This window comes from Monopterus albus, unplaced genomic scaffold (genome assembly GCF_001952655.1).
Source record: "Monopterus albus unplaced genomic scaffold, M_albus_1.0 scaffold392.1, whole genome shotgun sequence".
Classification (NCBI taxonomy): Eukaryota; Metazoa; Chordata; class Actinopteri; order Synbranchiformes; family Synbranchidae; genus Monopterus; species Monopterus albus.
The window spans coordinates 394,684-400,834 of NW_018128272.1; the positions used below are offsets into that span (position 1 = coordinate 394,684).

At 39.7% G+C, this 6,151-nt stretch overlaps 1 long non-coding RNA gene across 1 annotated transcript in view; it reads left to right on the forward strand.

Annotated features, from left to right (window-relative positions):
• Nucleotides 1-2,909, forward strand: part of LOC109951476 (uncharacterized) — an 8,060-nt gene extending 5,151 nt beyond the window's left edge. Inside the window, exons 3-4 of the long non-coding RNA XR_002273608.1 lie at nucleotides 1,818-1,875; nucleotides 2,849-2,909. This is a non-coding gene — a long non-coding RNA (uncharacterized LOC109951476). The remainder of the gene's footprint in view (nucleotides 1-1,817; nucleotides 1,876-2,848) is intronic.
• Nucleotides 2,910-6,151: the final 3,242 nt, after the last annotated feature.

Here is a 6,151-nt window from a genome sequence, read left to right on the forward strand (position 1 = left end):
CCAGAACCTTGATATGCTTCTTACGGAGCCACTCCTTGGTTATCCTGGCTGTGTGCTTCGGGTCGTTGTCATGTTGGAAGACCCAGCCACGACCCATCTTCAATGCTCTGACTGAGGGAAGGAGGTTGTTGCTCAAAATCTCACAATAAATGGCCCCATTCCTCCTCTCCTTAATACAGTGCAGACAGGTGCTACTACTTTAGATTAATGAGTGGAGTAGAGGTGGACTTTTTCAAGGCACAGTAACAGGTCTTTGAGAGCCAGAATTCTTGCTGTTTCTCAGGTGTTCAAATACTTATGTTCAGCAGTGCAAGACAAATTCTTTTAAAAATCATACAATGTGATTTCCTGAAACTTTTTTTTTTTAATTCTGTCTCTGAGTGGGAATGCACCTACAATGTGAATTTCAGACCCCTCCATTATTTCTAAGTGGGAGAACTTGCAAAATCGCAGGGTGTTCAAATACTTCTGTTCCTCACTGTAAATGAACATAAAATAAGTATACAGTATGCCATCACTGATCTTAGTTCACAGCCAACTGGGGACAGGACTATGTTCTGTAAACACAACATTAGCATGTAGACGCCATATGGCTAACGTGTTAGCAAACAGTGGCAATTTTACACACTGAGAAGACATTAGAGCAACATTAGCATTCATTTATTCATTAGTTGTATTACTGTCTCTGTCAGAGACCATATTCACTCTCTCTTTATTTCTGTTTTGGTCCCCAGCAACTCCTGAAAAAAATATTGAGCTTTTTAAATGTTCATTAGCCAGTTGCTAACTATGTGTTTAATGTGGTGCTTGATAGTTAGCATACAGTGGGTATGTAAAGCGTTTTAACATATAACATTTGCCTGGTGACAATTAACATATAGCTCCCTGTTTTGGTTTTATTGAGAGTTAAGGCAGTAAAACCAAAAACCATGATCTGAAAGATGCTAAAAATGTCATAGAGCTGAGGAGAACTGTAGAGTTGGGTGATGATTCTGTGAGTTCATCACTACAGAGTTAATAATGGGTGGCAGATAGCAAAAACTGCAGAGTGATGTCTTGAATGTGGCACATCCCAGCATGGTTCAGTGATCTCCAGTTCAGGATATGTACCCCACCAAAACTATTATTTTCATCTGTGGTAGTTAAATGGCTCCACTTGATGGCCTAGAATAGAAGATGATATGTATTTTGGAATTAAAGTCCCTGTTAACATACTTTAACTTCATCAACGAACAGTAAGTGACTCATAACCCTGAAACATCTGTGTCTGTTTAGAAAAGACAAGTGACTCATAACCCTGAAACATCTGTGTCTGTTTTGTCTGTTTAGAAAAGACAGACTCATAACCCTGAAACATCTGTGTCTGTTTAGAAAAGACATGTTCCATCTCCCATTGTCCTGTTTCTTGGCAGTGTGGTTCACCTGTGTGTATGGAGGTGTATAGCAGAGTGAACCATCTTTGGCCAGCGCTGAGGTCAGAGGGATGTTGGCTCTGTTGTTTTATTGATATCTGCAGTGGGAAGACAAATATTTTTGTCCTGAAGGCCGGTTTGCTCAGAAATGTCTTGTGGCACCTTTCAGAAGTGAACTTAACATGGCCAAGGTCAACTGTCTGCCTTCAGTGTTTAAAAAGCAAGATATGGCTGCATCATCAACCTCAGCTTTCTGTCTAGACTTTGTCACCAAATGAGCTTTTGCTTATGTCCAGCTCTCAGAGGAAAACTCCCCCTCAGATACTCTTACACTGTTAGACAGCTGTGTGTTTTTTTGTTTGTTTGTTTTGTTTTTTAAATAAGGAACTTGCTTGTCTGCTCCAGGTAGTTCCCTGCAGTTCCCAGAATGTCTCTTTACAACCCTCTGAAATGAAGTGAACTTGTAAGTATGAAACAGACCACAAATTGATGCTTGTTAATTGTAGAAAGGTGGTTTCTTAAAAAAAAAAGAATGTATTTGTTTAAAGGTTCTCCTGCTATTGCACTTGAGTAGGCCACTGGTTTCAGAACACTAAACCAGCTCCCTGCATGTTAATTATATTTTGGCTACCCACTACACCATAAAGATAGCAGTGGTTTAAAATTAGAGGATGAATTTCCCCACAGAAATAAGAGTCTACAGCCATGCTAGCTGCTCTGTGCAATCCAATCCATCCATCCATTATCTATACTGCTTATCCTGTAGTGTCAATCCCAGCTGACATTGGGCAAGAGGCAGGCTGAGTTGCCAGTTTATCACAGGGCTGACACATAGAGACAGTCACTCACACTCACCTTCAGTTTAGCATTTTAATAAATAAAATGGAGATTCTCAAGTACGAGTACCTCAAAATTATACTCAAGCATAGCACAGTAAAAATACTTTCCACCACTGTCGTTACAGTGCATTATCAGGGACCCATGGATCCCTGATAATTTGGGGTTCAGTGTTTTGTTCAAGAACGCTTCAAACATAATCAAGCCACCAGCCCCAGTTTTTCTGTCTGCTCCAGTGGTCTTGCACTTGGAGAATATTCGGATGAATATACAGCAGAATACCAAATACAAGCAAAATGAGTATATGTTGTTTGAACATATTTTAAGTGCCTTCTCAGCTAATTCTCTGATATTTTGCTGGAAAAGCATCAGCCATTTGCCTCCCACTTGTTTTTCTCAAGCTCTGAACGTCTTGGCACATCTGCTGTGTCTCTCCCAATAGGCACTGCAAAAACAGCACTGGCATACGTAGGAGTGGATTTCTTTTTACCATTACTCAGAATCAGATAGTACACCGTTGACCATGACATAATTTTATTTATAATGGCTTGAGACCCAGGTCTGTATAAATGTCATATCCTTCTATCTGGACTATTTAGATGTCTGCCCGCAGAGCATGACGAGAGAAAGCGAGGAGGTGGAATATGCAGCACTGGCTAGGTGAGGACTGACCCACGACCGGGTAGTTCCAGCCAAGTAATCTGATTGGACAATGGCGTGGTCAAGCCATGGTGATTATTCCCATGAAGCACAGCTAGCCATTTCTGGTCAAAAATGCAATCAGATGCCAACTTAAGGCACAATAAAATTAGTGGAGGTATGGATCTGACTGTTGCTCATCTATCCTAAAAGGGATTTTTTTTTTTCAGACACCAGTGGTGTGATTTTAACTTTTTTCTTTCATCTCTATTTCTCCGTCCAAGCTCATGCAGTCACAATGAAATCTGGGCAGCACATGTTTGATAACATCATTTGAGTTACAGATCATGCCCTGGTCTGTGCTGCTTACGTAAAGCTGCAGCAAGGCCCATTTAGGCAAACAAAATGAGGTAGATTCACCAAAGCTATTTTCTATTTATGCATAGTTAGACTAATTTCTTTGTAAACAGTCAAATGAGAGAGAAAAAAGGCAGAGAATGCGCTCTGGATCACTTTTGTGGGTTTAAATCTAATTGCAGATTTACAAGTGGTTGATATGCCAGAGTAACACACATGCACACATAGTGCCACATTAAAATTAAGTCATTGGAGAATTTTTCTTTCCACTTTCTACAAATGCATAATGAGATGTGAAAAGTTACCATTAGTTTCAAGAAAAAGTTCCAGTTTTAAATCAAAAGCAGCACAAAACTCTTTTAAAAACTAGCTCATGCTAAATAGTGTAACTGAAAGGTTAAAAGTTAACTTGCATTATTATGAATCATTGCTCAATCCCCAAAAGGAAACATCACACACAATGAAATCTGACATGAATTCAGTATATTATTTTTAATATTAAGCAACCTATCTGCAGTATGATTGAAGTAAATGTAGGATAAAACCACTACAGGATAAGTACATATTTTTCATGTTTATTTTAGTGTCTCATAGTGTGAAGGGGTGCAAGAGGTGTGGCCACAGCTGCCCCCAAGCCAAAGTGGTTTCTCAACATTACAAAAAGGCACAACAGTGAAATACATTTGAGGCTGACCACAGGGTACATACTGTACATAAAAGTGTATATACTTTAATTTAAGCACGCTTCGTGAACCAAATTGTACACACACAGTGTAATCAGTGACGCCGTTACTGTGTACAGTATGTTGTGACTGATGATCCCTGTCATAGCTGTCGCAGAAAAGAATCTCAATAATAGGAGGTGTTTGTTTATTTTATTTTACTTTATTTTTTTGCTGCACTGACTGCAGTGTTTATATCAGTCATACACATAGATGGGGGGTGAAAAGGCAGGGCAACAATAAATCTGGAAAGATGCAAGACCAGAAATTAATCATTTTACAATTTGACATAATGCACCAGTTCACAAATTTCACACAGTTGATAATCTGACAACACATTCAGCACCTATTCTCCTCAGCTTGCTGTTACAGTATGTTGCTATGTGCCCTGTATTTTGGGCAGCTAAGATATGTTTGCTCTGGTGAGATAGCCCAGTTTTACAATGTTGCATAGATATAGTAGATGACTCTTTCAGCTTTTATGTTTGGTAGAAATCTTACTGCTTGACCAGGTACCATCCCCTCTGAATATTATAAACTACAAGCAAAAAAAGCACCTTGTTCGACAAGTTAAGGTTAGCCGTTAGCCAAGGCACCCACAATTCTACACATACTGAACATCTACAGTATGTATTGCTGTGTCTGGGGACCAAAAATACATAGAAGTACCCCAATATGACACACCACTGCTTACTGTACATGCCATGTGTATGATGAGAGAGTTATTGCAGTGATTATTTCCTAGCTTAGCTACACTATAGGAAGTATTGGTCAAATTCCTTGTCCTGTGCAAAAAAAAAAGCTCAGCTTTTGAAGCTCAGCTTTAGTTAACATGGGGCTTCAGTTAGCCATATCACATGGATAAGTCACAGAAAATTCCCACTGGAGATAAAGTGGCATGCAAAGTGATCCATTCACACCCTACACTGACAGAATAACTTAATACACTGACCAGTAACTCTCTCGACAAACATATGGGACTTCACTATTGTACTGTCGCAGACTTTTAAAAATTCCAAAGAGCACTTCCTTGGTGTGTGCTGGGACTCCAGCTCAGACTACTGCAGGTTCATACAGGTCATAGGTGGTTGCATGACAAGGCAAGCAGCTCCAGATGCATGTCAAAGGACACCCCCCAGTTTCACAACTCACTTCTAAGATAAGTTGACACAGCAGTGAAAGGAGGGGCAACAGCATCGGTGGAGTTAAGAGGAAATTCCCTCTTTCCTCCTTGTTTATCTTTGTCTCACTGTGGCTGCAGTTTTTGCACTATACACTGAAAGTGAAATATTGTGATTTTTCTTATTACTGTGAACAACCAAAACAGGTGTAGTTTTTCTTAGCTAAGTTCTAGTCTGGGCTAGAAATGTTAGAAAGCGCAGATAAAAAGTGAATGTTTTTCACATCACTGTCAGTTCACATTGATTTTAAAAAATCCAAATGTAGACATTTCTCTGTGTCTGCCCCTCTCTCCTTCTCTTACTCCAAAGTTGAAACTTTTTCACTGGAATTCGCTCTGGGAAATTCCCTCTTTTGACACTCTGACAGCTCTGGTTTGTGTTGTTCAGGATAATCAGTCGATTCAAGAGACGAGCCGAACCTGTAATTACAAGGGAAATTAGCAATAGGCAATAATTTGCGCCTATATACAGCTTGGTTTTGACAGGGTGGGTGGGTTCACTTGAACATTTCAAAAACCTTTCAAAAAGTGAGTTAGTTTCAAGGGAGGACTAGGAAGGATGCTGAATGTGCTTCATAATAGTCCTGAAGCATTTAAATCCTCATTTATTATAGTGGAACTGAGGATTTGTATTGCACTTTTTATTGCAGTATTCATCAAAGATCTAGTCCTGCTTGGCGGAGAATGATTGCAGAGCCAAACTAATTTACAATGCCATTATTGCATCTTTCTTCTTTCATTTTTCTACATTCTGTCATGTGAGTGGTTTAAACATAGTTCATTTCCCACCAAAAACTGTGACTGTGATGCTTGTAATCTTGAAGCCATTTGGCCTGAGGGGAGTCCATTGCACAGAACAAGGTTAAGACACATTTGGTCTGTATGGTTTCGAAAGCTCAAAATGTGTTGTTGTTGTTGTTTGTTCCATGTTGCTGAATCACTACCAGCTGCCACATTCACCATCCTGTCAGGTTACTCACCCACTGATGTGTTAGCAGCTGGCT